Source organism: Epinephelus lanceolatus, chromosome 14 (genome assembly GCF_041903045.1).
Source record: "Epinephelus lanceolatus isolate andai-2023 chromosome 14, ASM4190304v1, whole genome shotgun sequence".
In the NCBI taxonomy this organism is placed as follows: Eukaryota; Metazoa; Chordata; class Actinopteri; order Perciformes; family Serranidae; genus Epinephelus; species Epinephelus lanceolatus.
This window is the reverse complement of record NC_135747.1, coordinates 40,276,568-40,291,385: the sequence shown is the minus strand read 5'-3', so window position 1 is coordinate 40,291,385 and position 14,818 is coordinate 40,276,568. Positions and strand designations below refer to the sequence as shown.

General features: G+C 42.4%; 1 protein-coding gene across 1 annotated transcript in view; it reads left to right on the top strand.

Moving 5' to 3' along the window:
• The window catches only part of LOC117251521 (SH3 domain-binding protein 4), a 63,789-nt gene that overhangs the window by 368 nt on the left and 48,603 nt on the right, over positions 1-14,818 (top strand). The window lies entirely within an intron of this gene.

Here is a 14,818-nt window from a genome sequence, read left to right as displayed (position 1 = left end):
AGTCTTTCCAAGTCCTGTAAACACCCAGAGTTTAACGGTGAAGCTCCACGTCCTGTTTTTCCGTCTCGGTGCGAGTTGGACCGTTTGAAGCCTTTCTTTCTGTCTGTGGGTGGAACTGAACCGTACCTGCTGTGAAACTACTGTAACGGCTCTTTGCAGCGTTTGTCTTTATAACGCCGCCGTTTCAAGTTTAAAAGCAGGCGGAGAGAAACTAAAGCTGTGATGATACATGTCAGATACTGTGTCATAAGCTGACGGCCCGTTAAGTCTCTGTGCAGCTGTTTGTAATGAACACGGTGCTCTGTCTGTCCGTCTCTGTGTCTCTGTGTCTCTGTCTGTGGCTGGAGTTGGGGACACCAGTTGCCATAGCATCAAATACACCTCCTCTGATTTCTAGTGAAGATTTGGCATCATCATCTTCATCATCTTCACAGTACGTGTTTGCAGGAAACCCGGATCACAGAGGTTTCACACTGCACGAGCCGTCTGAGTCTGAACTGTGGAGCCAAAAATAAACACAGAGGAAGATGATGAGGAGGGATGGAGGTTAGAGCTGAGATTATTTATCTGACTGAGTCAATTAACAGAAAAATATTAGGCAACAACTCTGATATCTGATTGATTGAGAAAAAAAGCAAAACAACAAAACAAATAAACAAAAATACAAAACAAAAAATAAATAAGCAAAATCAAACTCTGGGTTCAGCTTTTCAAAATATTTGCTACTTTTATGACTCTTCTATGACAGTACATGAATATCTTTTTTTTTTTTTAGTTTTCAGACATTTGAAGATGTCACACAAGGCGGTTGGAAGCATCATTTTCACAGTTTTCTGTCACATTATGGACCGTTTAATTAATTAATCATGAACATTATCTGCAGATAAGTGGATAATTGAAACAATTATGTGGCACCGTGCTAATTAAAATTGTAAAATGCAAAATTTTGGCTCATATCTCCAACAAATATGGGTTTGAGGTTCTTATACATTAACAAGACGGTAATATATATATATATTTTTTTTTTGTCAAAAGTCCCTCCAGCTGGGCTATTAAAAAGCTGTGGCAACAATATATACTGAGGTATTATATTTTACAGTTGCTGAAAGTCAACAGTCAAAGATGGAAATTAACAGTAAATGTCAATGTAAAATACTGTAAAAATGGAAATAAGATATGTAGAAATATTTTAAAGTTGACTTAAGGTAAGGAATCTTAATTTGTTCGGCACCTTAAACACAGAAGCAACTCAAGGAGCTTTACATGAGGCAAAGACATGCATCACAACAACATCAAAGAAAGAGTTATAGGTAGATTAAAGTGGTTAAAATCTAAATAGATAATAAATATAGTTTATTGCAGTGTGCCCCTGCCCTACGCCAAAATACAAAAACTTAAAAAAAAATAAAAAAATAATATATATATATATATATATATGTATATTAAAAAAATATAATTTATTTTACTGACAATTTTCAAAGAAAAGATGACCCCATTTATCACAGCCAGAAACTGTGAAAACGATTCAAAAAGATTTTATCATCGGATTTTCACATTTCGGACGGTCCCTGGACACATCGTGTGCCGTAATGCAGAAGTCAGAAAAAAAACATGACCATACTTTTAACTTTAAAACATTAAAGGGTACGTTTTAAAAATCAAATCTAATAACAAATTTATGGTGGACGGAGGGTTGGGCAATTTCCACCATTTTTTTTTGAGGGTTCAAAAAACTGCCAAAACAAATCCTAAAGTTTCACCCCCTCCTCTGATAAATAAAGAACAGTCCCTAATAATGTATTAGTGTCTTTATAATCAGTTTAATCCATGGTTAGTGAGAGTTAAAGGACCAGTCTGGGGGACTACTTCTTCGCAGAGAGCAGCGACTTCACAGAGTTGCTGGTTGCCTGGCAACATCAATACGACAGCTAGACTCCAGGAACTCACTGCAGCTTGACTGAGAGATAGTCCCACTCCCACACATAACACAACCACCTGTAACATGGAAAACTTTTGATTTTACACTTTGATATTTGTATTAGATAAAGAAGTGGGATGCAGCATGTTAGTCGTTGAGCTTTAGATGAGCTGGATGGTGGATTGTCTTACCTTTGGACAGAGCCAGGCTAGCTGTGTCCTCCTGTTTCCAGTCTTTATGCTAAGCTAAACTAAGCAGCTGCTGACTGAAGCTTCATATTGAACTATGAATATGAGAGTGATGTTAATCTTTGCAAGAAAGCAAATAAGTATCTTACAAAAATGTCGAAGTATTCCTTTGATTGAAGCCACTGAAAATCATCTTAAAATAAATTTGCAATATCATGAGTGTGAAATGGAAACTGAGCATATATGTCTCCTTTCTCCTAATCCCTCACCCGTATGTTTCCTGGCAGTAGAGGAGAGAAGAGCTGTTAACATGCTGAGGCCGAGCCTCCTGACTTTTTCTTCTTCTCCTCTGAGCCGCCCTGCTGCTCTCCACACATACCACCTTAAGTGGTTTAGTCAATATCTGACAGCAGCATGCTGGGTTTGCTCCTTTGCTTAAAGTTTGCACTTTTAAGCCGCTCTTTAAAAGAAAATGTGTGAGTGTTTCGTTGTAACAATCCTGAGTCATATTGTAGCTTTGAACATCATTTATATCATGATAATGAGTTACAAACCAACTCTGGCGCTGAGATGTGAGGATCCATATGACAAGTTTTCAGATGATGTGGTTTAAACTGGACTCAAACCATTCATCTTAACCAAATTACTTGTAAGGCAGATGTTAAAGTTCTTATGTAAGCTGTCTGTTGTAAACAGAGACTTCCTGCTTCAACTTTGACCCACTGGATTTGGTGTAATTCTGTGCTCACAGTTTTCCTCTGCACTGGGGGCTATTTATGCACATTTAGGTGTGGGCAGTTTGGTTTCACCTCTAAATGATGTGGTTTTAGATGAAATGCTGAACTGGGAGTTTGTTTACAACCTGTGTGGTATAGCTGGACTGGCCGCAGTTCCTGCTTTGTTGGAGTCTGACTTCCTTTCATGAGAGAGCATCTTCAGTTCTACGCAGTACTGAGGTCATGTTTGTGGGGCTTGGATCTTGGGATGGAAATGTTGGTCAGCTCACTGCTTTGGTCCAGACTGAACATGAAAGTTGGTTCAGATATTTGTGTTTAATGTCTGAATTCATTGAAAACTTCTGAAGTATGGACAAAAGAAATTAAGATTAAGGAACCAGGTAAAGAAATGTCCTTGAAGTCTGATGTATGCTACGTCACGAAATGCAGGGTTTCCCATACATTAAATTATTTGTGGCAGTCCACCACAATTAGCACATCTGCTGCCGCACATTAATATATTTTTATTTTGTTAAGGAGCTGGACTGTTTGTTATACTGTTCGGTTATTAATTTCTCCACACTCACAGAGCCCAGAGCAGCAGAACGTCAGGCTCAGTGAAACCGAAATTAACCGTTCATTGCACTGGGTCTTTAAGTTTGCCTCTCATCCATCAATCTGGTCTGATCAGCTCTGATCAGGTCGACTGATCAACTATCCACCCTGCAACTCAAAACTCCACAAGCTGCTGCTGAGAGGAAAAACTGAACTCATTAAAAGGATAGTGCACCCAAAAATGAAAATTCAGCCATTATCTACTCACCCATATGCCGAGGGAGACTCAGGTGAAGTTTTAGAGTCCTCACAACACTTGCAGAGATCCAAGGGGAGAGGAGGTAGCAACACAACTCCACCTAATGGAGGCTGACGGTGCCCCAGATTCAGACGTCCAAAAACACATAATTGAAACCACAAAATATCTCCATACTGCTTGTCCGTAGTGATCCAAGTGTCCTGAAGCCCCGACATAAAAAGTTGTTTGGAAAAATGTCATTTGAACTCGGTTTTTAGCCTCATTGTAGCCTGTAGCTCTGACTGCTTCTCTGTGCACTGCGCTCATGTGTGTGCGCTTGCGCAAGACCGTGAGACATGTGCACCGCCTTCATGTGTGTTCATGTGCTTTCGCTGGTCTTGTGTGCAAGCGCGCACACGTGAGCTCGGTGCCCAGAGAGGCAGTTAGAGCTACAGGCTACAATGAGGTTCACTTGGATCACTACGGACGAGCAGTATGGAGATATTTTGCGGTTTCAATTATGTGTTTTTGGACGTTTGAATCTGGGGCGCCGTCAGCCTGCATTAGGTGGAGTTGTGTTGCTACCTCCTCTCCCCTTGGATCTCCACAAGTGATGTGAGGACTCTAAAACTTCACCTGAGTCTCCCTCGGCATATGGGTGAGTAGATAATGGAATGAATTTTCATTTTTGGGTGCACTATCCCTTTAAGATTTACGTGCTGCGTTCACGGACCCACAAAAACCTCCCAATTTAAAGGGGACCCCACACCCTGCCACCATCAGCTACCATCACACACAGATTCTAATTTTGTGGGAAACACTGAATTGATCTAATGATGTAGACGTGACAGTGACAAAGTCTGTGATGTGTGTCATCTCAGGCGAGTGTCAGCTGTCTGCAAGTTGATTTTTTATTGCACTGAAGTCATTTCAATCAACGGCTTTTCTGACAAAAAGGCACATTTGAAAAAAAATACAATAAAACATGACAATGGAGTCTGAAGAATGTGTGATTTGCATTAAACCGTCAAAACTCACATTATCCCTCAGATATGTCAGACAGTTTATTCAGTTAAATATGAAAAGAGGATGTGATATTTTCTGCTGTGGCACAAACAACATGGAAAATAAACTGGGTGATTTCCCAGCATGCTCAACAACAGCGTCAGTTCCTGGTAGATTTGATTTAACTGGTAACCACACACTGTCATCGAGTCTTGATATAATTTCCATATTGAATGATACATGAATACTGTGTGTTTGATTTAGAAGTGTCTCTTTCTGCTCCAGCACTCAGTGAAATATGTGCTCATTTCCAGAAAGCTGCAGCCGACAGTGTGACCGTGACTCACTCAGTCTGCATGTTCACATGCAAAAAGCTGATGTGCGTTTGAACACTGTTATGGAGGAGGACTGGTGGATATAATGAGAAATGTAAAGATAAACCCTAATGTAGGCGTATCACGGTTGTTATATCTAATGACTCATTTGTATTTGAATTAAAAAACAATTACATTAGCAGTGGTTAAATTATGAGGCCTCTCATTTTTCATATATGAATTAAATAATGTAGCTTGCAATAATTAATGGCACCAGAGACTCAACAGGCTCAGTGATGGCCTAGATTGAGTAAAGGATGGTGTATCATGTTTTAGTCCTCTAGCTGTTGTCGGCTATATGTTAGGTGAGTACTAAAGTATCTGCAGACTGTTTTTGGACAGTGATGGAGCTCTGTGGCACAGAGGAAGAAGATATATTACTTCTGGTTTTAGTGTGTTCATGGGAGCTGTTGTCAATAAGAGAAATGGGGAACATCTCCAAAAGTTGTGTGTTGAAGAAATTCCCTTTAAAGGTAAAGTAGGCAGACATACACCCTCCTCCTGCTGCTCTCTGTCTTAAGCCCCTCCCACCAGATGACCACAGACATGTGCACGCACTTATTACAGTAACCCAGTGTTTCCCATATATTGATTTAATCTTCAATCTTATTTCATTGTAGAGTTGCCTGCAGCTCATTCGCTCAGTCCCTCTTTAACCTGCTCCCTCTCTCTGTTTATCAGATCACAAATGAGACAAGAATTAGCTGCTAGCCCCACAGTTCCCCTGCCTCGCTTCCCACAGCTGTGGACTGCTTCTCCAAGGAGGAGAGTGGGCAGCAGCATGGGAGATGGACCTTTATTTGGCTCAGATTCAGCCAGCGCAAGCCCCCCTCAATGCAGGGTGTTGGGTCTAACCTGTGTCACAGCAGCAACAGAAAGTTTGCTGATCCAATGGGGAGTCGAGACTGTCTTGTTTGAGCTGGAGTTTGCGCTGGCTGGATTCAGATTGCTGCAGCCACTGACTAGGGGTCTCCGGAGCTCCTGCTCGCTCTCCTCTTGGCGAGATGGTCTTTAGTGGCGGGGAGTGAGGCGGAGGACACGCTGTGATTGGAGGCTCTAGCTAACATCAGCTACTTAAACGTGAACTTGAAGCCACAGCAATGAGTCTTTGGTTTCAGTTAGCAGAATGCTAAATATTGCAATATTTTCTCTCCATCTCTTAAACACTTTGACGATATTGACACGTTTTATTTCACTTACTGTCAGACTCTCTCTCAGACGGACCGACCAAAAGGAGAGTCTGAAGACCACGAAGCAACCCGAAAAAGGATGGCGATCCTTTTTTGGGTTGCTTCACGGTGCAGGCAGTTGTTGCCAATGCTAGGATAACAACTTTCCCTGTAGAATTCCCCACCACTGAATCAGGCTTTCACCATCCGGAGCCAAGAGGCGGTGCAGAACTTTAGTTTTCCTTGAGACCACTTGAATTACAATATGCTCAAAGTTTATGACGGAATTTTTGCTCAATGACACCGAAATAAAACTGACTACCCAGCTTTTAGGCTCTAAGACAGTTTACATCAGTGGTCCAGCCACAGGGTCCAGATTTCTTCTTAGTCATTAGTTCAAGGTCCACGCAATTTCATATACTCAGGCTCATACTTGTGTTTGGACACGCTGTTTAGTAGCTGTCTCTAGTAGCAGGAAATGGCACTTCAAAATAAAATTTCTGAGCCAAAAATTCACTGTACTTGAAAATGATGTGTATATTTTTGGAAACTTTATACTGAATCACTTGTGGTCCAATTCAGGATGAACCCGCAACCTTCTTTTGGACTGTGACCCACCAGTTGGGAGTTTCTCATTGCTCATCCTTAGCAACAAAAATAAGAAAACATGACTTTCAACAGCAGCTGTCTTGATTAATATAGAGTAAGTGTGAAGCTCTTATCTTGTTTCATCATTTCTTGCAGTATGTGTTGCTTCACACTGAACGATACTCTGAGATCACTTTAGTTTTCTTTTGGCAGATTGTTTTCCTTCTCAGTCCAGATTCACTCCTCCCTGTCAGACATTTCTAACAAGCACTCGCTAAATATACAGACAGCAGCATCATTGTTGATTGTAGATTTGAGTAACTGGAGCATGAAGCAACTGTAACGGCAGGTCAGTGAGGAATTACTCAGGATTTGACTTCAGTTTATGAGTCTGACCGTTGAAAGTGGTTTCTAGATGTTTCACCACATTCTGAGCAAAACCTACTTCATCTCTGTGTGTTTGAGGACCTGATGTTGGGTTACAGCTGGACTTGAATAGACTTCATTGTTTGAATGAATGCATGTGATCCCAGATAAGCCCCCCCCTCTGCCCTCCAGGCGTAAACGTGCGTCTTCTGGTGTTGCTGAAGCTCCGTTCCAGCTGATTACAGCATGAGTCATGACTGGGAGGGCACGGCTGTAGTTGGCATCAGATAGGCAGCTGGTACCACCCCGACCCCCCCCCCCCCCCCCCCATCCCAACCCCAGCCCAGGGCCACCCTTGTCATCTTTGCTTGTCAGAGACTGAAGCCAGCCATTATATCAGGCGTGAGTCATACTGTTGCTCGGTCTTCCCTCAACAACCCCCACCCCCTGATTGTGATGGCAATCAGTGATATGGGCCTTTTCCACTGTCACTTTTGTCCGCGCTGAGTCAAGCCATGTTGCACCGATTTGTGTTGCTGTTATCATTTAAGACGTGCTCTGCCATACTGAGCTGTGCCAGAGATGGACTTTTTCCAGAGTAGGTCCAAAAGCCAGGTCGGACACCCTCAGGTGGGTAGCGGTGATGTCTCGCTGACCGCAGCCAAACCCTGATGACCCCCCTCAAACAAGCTGTGTTGTGCGAGACTCTCCTCACCTTTCTCTGCAGGAGACCAGAGAGAAAGGTGTTTTTAAAAGTCTCTGTGTGTTCAGCTCTCAGTACGTCTGTAGCTTCTAACTGAATCTCTGTAGTTTGGAGTTTAGTTTCTCTCCTGCCTCCTGTTTGTACTTTAGATATCTGCTTTATTTTACTGTTTCATGTTCACTTTGAGCCGTATTAGAAGTTGTGTGAAGTTGCTGCTTGAAGACTCAACATTTCCTTGTTTTGCTGCTTCACAGTAAAAGTTTTTCATTGTGAAGAATTTAAATTGTTAGTGGCTTTTCTTCAATAAAGGCAAGTCTAATGGTACCCCAGAACAAGAGTAAAATCAGAAACAGCCTCAGTGCTGCAGACAAACAGATCACCTCCAACAGGTAAACTTCTTTTACCTGCCCTGCTGTGTGATGGAAAAACACATGCAGCAAAAAATAGCAAGGGACTTTTAAAGTCATCACTCAAGACAAACCATTGTCAGTGAAAGACACACCTCCTAGTTGGTAGCCCTGTTGTAATGGAAATGAAAATCCCTGCTGTGCTGTGCTAACGGCCCAAACCAAACCAAGCCAGCTCATGACTGCTGAAAAGGGGAATTACGCTCCCTGTGTTTATATTCAGCATGTTAGCACGCTGTGTCAGTCAGTCTGTCGCTTTGGTCCAGAGTAGAGTTTGTGGTTTCTGGCAACTTTATATGTCTGCAGGGTGCATGAAATATGGGTCAAACTGCAGCGACACTTACTGTCTTAAGAGCAGCTTTATTGCAACAACTCCTTTGGTGATTCCTGACTTTTCATATTTGTCCCACTAGTGTCTTTTTCAGTGGACACAGAAGCAGGGAGGGTGCTTTGCTGAGGAGCAGTTTATTTAACAGGTTTTACAATCAAAGAAGTGCACCAATTTAAGACTTGTTACAAGGCTTGAAAATGTATATTCAATGGTGCACCTAACTTTTTTTTTTTAACCTGCACCAACGTTCCACATCCACCAGAGCATCTTTTCTCGGCTGAAAGCGACAGGTGCTCCTCAGGATACGCCCAGCTAGGAGCTTTGAGATTGCTTGGGAGGCAGAACGTTTTTTTTTTTTCATCTCAGACGCTTTGATTGAGTGTGGTTGCTGTGATGCAGAAAATCTGTGGACATAAACATGTTGGCACAAGGTGGAGAACTTGGGTGAGGGGAATGCTGAAGCAGGCAGGAAGAAAGGATGGACCCGCTGGTCTGTGTGGGTTCATGAGAGGAAACATAATATATATATATATACAGATTTCTACTCCATTGTTGTTTTTATTCAGTGCTTGTACTGCTAAGATGTGACGGTTTGTCTTTGTGGTATTTGTCCCTCCCCTGCTGTGACTGAATGGTAGAGCGTTTTCACTTGCCCTTTTTAGATAGGAATTGTGCAAATTTGCGGGAAAGCCCAATCAGCATGTGTTGTTTCAAGCTCTGGAATGGTTACTTATAACAGTCTGTAGAGCTGAATCCATCTCATCTACAGTTGTCGATGTTTTGCAGCCAGTTTTCTGTTGCTTATTTATATGGATAGCTGAGTTAGCGAGATAGTTTGAGAGATAACATCCTTTTTAGGAGAAAAGCTCTGTGGAGCTTTGGCCCTTCCTTCAGGACGCACGTCACAATCCTGGTAAAGAACAGCAAAGTTTCACCCGTCCATCAGCTCTGTTGTCTGCTGGCGTGACTAGCCATGTTGAGGAAAGCAAAGGGAGTGAAGTGTGTGTGTGTGTGTGATGGGTGATGGGGTGGGGGGATAGAGGTGGGAGTGTAATGTCATTGTTTTCTGGTTCGTGACAAGACTGGCAACAACGAAAAGCAGCCCAATGAATTTGCTGATAAAAGCCCAGAATGACAGTTTAACATGCTCTCTAACCTCCTCTTTGTCGTCACAAGAATGATGCGTTTTCGTTCCTTGCTCCTTCTTCACATGAATAATACATGATTTCATTCGGAGCTCGGCATTCCTCACATTCCTCCTGGCTTTATCCCCGCAGCCATTCCACCTTGCTACGTTTATATCGTCAAGTAAAGGGATGAATGATGGCTGCAGCTGCTGCAGCACTGACGGAGTCTACTCACAATACATTTCTGGTGGCAGACGCAGAAAACAAACCAATTGAACTGCTGTCTGCGTGCAGAATGTCTCGTAAACATCTGTAAATATGTACTTTAGCAACAAAACATTGGGGCTGCAAACACCTCTGGCTCTGACTGACAGAGCCAGAGGTGTTTGCAGCCCCAATGTTTTAGCATGCAGTTTATTGCTTCCAGCCAGCAGCAGAGCACTCTGAGGAGAGTTTGTAAGTCAACAAACAGACTGTGCGTCTCATGAAATATAAAAAACAGCATTTAAAATTCTAAGTCTACGAGTCTGTGGGTTTATCTCAGATCAGACAATTAGTCCTCGGGCTGTGTGGACCTCAGGGTGTCAGAAGTGTCGGCTGCAGACTCCTGACAGCTCTGACAGTCAGAGGAGTGAGAAATAATGAACGTGGTTTCTAAAAGGGAGCAGGGATATAATTCGTCCTCTCACCGAGGCTGGCACATCACACAGGGTTCGCAGGGTTTGTTTTTTTAACCCATTTATTTCATAGCCTGCACCGAACAGCCGAGGGTGCAGGGTTCATTCCAACATTGGTGAGATACGTATGAAGCAAGAGGTCCTTCTTCTGGAAATTTTGAGTGTCAAACACTAAATTTCCTGCTTTCTGGTTATAGTGCACCAATTTATGGTGGAAATGTTTTTATTTATGTAAAGGAAAACACAAATTCAATTCAATATATAATGGAATATACTGCAGTAAGACTCTCAGGTGTTCTGCATTGCTTTGCTTCAAATATTTATTCTCCTTTAGATCAACTTTTCTGCTGAGTCAATACACCTGCAGGCATAATCTACTCCTCAGTCTTCCTTAATGTCTCTGGGGTATTAATCTCTTTAAATGTGCATGTGGCACCTATTCACCTCAGTGATCATTTAATTTAATTTAAATAATTCATAACCACCCGGAGTTTAATAAGTCACGTGTTTTAGCAGGATTTCTGCTCATGTTCAAAACTTTCTGCACGTTCAAAACAAATCCAGCACATCTGTGCTCTCTGAGATTTCGAGAAGAAAGCTGAAATATTTTTGAGAAAAAGTTGTAATATTACAAGGATGAACTGTATACTAATCCTTTGTGCTCTATAGTCTGCTTTGCGTTGTATTATTCAGAGCCATTCTGGATGAGACAAAGTTTAAGAAAGCGGCTGCACTGCTCTTGATTTCAGCTGAATTAAAGAGACTAACTGAAAATACTTACTTAGTCACAAATCTCCTCTTTGTGTGACTTATTGTCCACATAAATGTTAACTTCACCACCTGCAATAAAGTTCAGCTCACAGCTTTTTACCCGAGCTATAAGTAGGGGCACATACGCCGACTCAGAGCTCCAGGTCAGAGGGATGTGATGTAGCCACAGTCTCTCATGTGTAAGCAAAAGTGAGTCCTGTCGGTGATACTGTGTTAAGGAAGCAGGAGTCTTCTGAGAGAACGAGGTCTGTTAATCATTGGTGTACCACTGACTAGACATTGATGGACAACAGTGATGATTATATATATTTAAAAAAAATCAAAATGAATCCTTCGCTAAGTCCTGTGACTTGAATGTAGACGATCATAGCGTAGCATCAGCCAGCTCCGACAAGGGTCCGACAAAAACACGGCTGTGCTCACAGACTGTCACGCAGTTGTTTCAGATTTCCTTCATTTTTCAGGCTGATTTTGTGGATTTCCATTTGCAGAGGATGGCTTCCCCCAGGGTTTTCCACCCATCCATCACAAAGATGTGGCGCTCAGAGGAGGGACAGTTATTGCTGATATTGTTAGGAACATTGTCCCTAATGTTCTACCACACTCTGTGACCTAGTGTTCAGCGTTCTGTGTACAGACACTTTAAAAATAGTGCTGACTGTACAAGTAATAGATTGGTCGATCGACTTTAACTCAAAAGCAAAAAAGACAAATATTGGCTGGTGTTAGCTTCTTTTATATAATTATCTTTGTTTTAATCAGAAAGTTCCAGGAAACAGCACTGATGAGGTGAAACCCCACATCTCATGGCTATTTGCATTTCCACCACATCTGGAGACTCGTAGGCAAATCAGTCAGATGACAGATTAAAAACGTCGGCGCCATGTGAGATGCAATTTTCACTCAGGAGGAAACGACAACTCAGTCTTCCTGTTGTTGCTTGTATTTCGTCTTGCATGACTCTGATGTTTGAGTGAATGTCATGAATAAATTAAAAGGAGACATGCAGAGGTGGAGACGGAAACCTCCAGAGCACCTGTCTCCACAGGTGAGTTATTTATTCAGTAAGAAGTGACTGCTGCGAACGAAATAGCACATTTTGGATTTGCTTCCCTGGTTCCCACACTTTGTTGACTCACCTTATCTCGCTTTCTTTAGACTCTTTGAGAAAGTCAACAGCATCAAGACACATCACAAGAAATGTCCGTCCCTTGTTCTAATATTGGTTCTAGTTGCACCCACTGCTGCGCACTGTGTGCATGAAGCTGTGCACAAGTTGTATCAGCACAAGATTTTGATCGATGGCTTTTTTCCCAGATGTGTCAATGGGAAAATGTCAGCAGTGAGTGCACATACTCTGCAGCGTGGCTCCACCTGGAGATATTGGAGCTTTGTTTCCAAACACTTAAAGCCTCGGCCGTGTTGACTCGGTGTGAGACTCTGGCTGAGCTGCTGCCTGAGAACACAGCATCTGGGCTTCTCTCATTATCTGATGGAGCTAATTCAAGGTCTGCGAGTTCGCTGACCCGGTGCTCGCCAGCGCCTAAATCCTCCGTCACTGGAGACACAACCAGGCGACTCTGTGTGTTTGTGGCTCTGAATGTGAGGCTGTGCTGGGATCAGTTTGACTTCTGTTCAGTCCATATGTGGTTAGAGAAGAGATAACGAGAGTTTGCTTGTTTTCATCTCTACATCTTAAGCAGATTAACGCAAAACAAACAGATATTAAACTCTAAATGTTGCAGCAGCACTTTTATTTATAAAAACATTACCTGTGTTGTAGAAGATAACACTTGGTTTGTAAAGCACAGTTTTGCTAAGTCGTCCTTCTGCTGTCATGATCCACAGTATGTGTGTTGTATAATACGAGGTGTGTCTATAGAAACATTGTGCTGCTGTGGATGGTGTGTTGTCACAGCATTATGTAAAGTGCTGTTTAAAGATGCCCTGTGGAGTTTTCTTGGAAACAAACACTGTTCTGTTTATGCTCAGTGTGTCCTCGCCAGAATACGCTGCATGTATCCTTGTTTTTTACACTCTGAAACCACATGTTCCTCGGCACATGTAGTTGGCTTTATACTGAGCTGCTTGTGTCAACCGGAGTCCTGTCGTAGATACAGATGGTGCAGGGTTTGATTTATAGTTCAGTGTCTGATGTCACCAAATCATTAAACTGGTGTATCAAACATGATCAGACTTAAATTGTCTTCTCCTCAGCCTAACAGGCTTTAGGGCTCGACATGAACCTTTTGAGGCACGTTTAAATTTACTTGGTGAAGTAAATTTACTTTTCACTTTTCCAGGCACATACGTCAGAGAAAGAAGTGAAAATAGCTGACTTTTATTTTGTTTGAAAAAATGCAGAATTCAGACGATCAAACAGTTGAAAGCATCTTAACTGTGTCAACATAGTGAGCAACCAGTAGGGCAGGGTGTCGGTGCTCGGTACCTTTAAGGTATCGACTGACTGATTCAGTGATTGCATGTCACAGTTCTCTAGATTGATGCTTGATGTTATCTTTACCGAGGAAATTATACAGCTGCTAATGATAGCTTGCTAACATCGCTTACTTTTCAGACAAATTGAGTTGGCAGAATATTACCTCTTCCTCTTTGTTTTAATGAATCCAGTGACACTTGTCTCTCCAGCTGCTGACGAATTTCTCTTTTTGATTCATGTGCTGCAGTAACGTTAGTTTTTCTTGTGAGCCTTTTCCATTGTCACTTTTGGCCATGCCGAGTCAAACCATAGCCCCTTTTACCCTGCCAGATTCTCCACGAATGTTGGGCCGTTTTGCCGGCAAGCTGCGAGCATTTAGACACACAGAGCAGGATTGGCGAGTTGATCCGAGGTGCCCAGTTTTCCGCCTCGTAGGGTAGACATATTGGCGGAACCCTTTTGGTTTAAAAAGACCGAGGCGGCCTTCCGCAACGGGAGGGGCTGTTGATGACTTGATAGCAGGAATTAGCGAGCAGCTAGTAGCAAGAGGGAAACGCAAACCTGACAGACACTGTAAAGATGAGCAACTGGGGAGGCACAATTCCTGTTTAAAAAGGGCTCATGTTGCGGCGATTTGCATTTACGTAGTCAGTTTCAACATGCCAGACTGCACCAGAGATGGACCTTCTCTGGAGCAGGGTCAAAAAGGCGCTGTCTGCCTCCAAGTGGGTAGCGGCAATGTCTTGCCAACATCAGTAAACCCCCGACGAATCCCCTCCTTCCCCTGAAACAAACTTGTGTGTTGCGAGACTCAACTCACCCCTTTCTGTGAAGGAGACCAGAGAGAAAGGTGTTTTTAAAAGTCTCTGTGTTCAGATCACAGTAGCTTCTGTCTGAATCTCTGTGGTTTGGAGTTTAGTTTCTCTCCTGCGTCCTGTTTGTGCTTGAGATATCTGCTTTATTCAACTGCGTTTAGGAGTCATGTTAAGACACTGCTGATGAAAACTCAACATTTCCTCATTTTGCTGCTTCACAATGAAAGCTTTTACATGACAAAATAAGGGGGAACTTTTCCTGCGAAGAATTTATAGGAAATGAAATGTGTTATTACTGAATTAGCAGAACTTTGTTAACGGCTTTTTTTCAATAAAGGCAGGTCTAATAATACAGCAGGGAGGAAGAGAAAAAGCAGAAACAAGAACTTCTTTTACCTGACCTGCTGAGTGATGGAAACAGCAGTTTTTA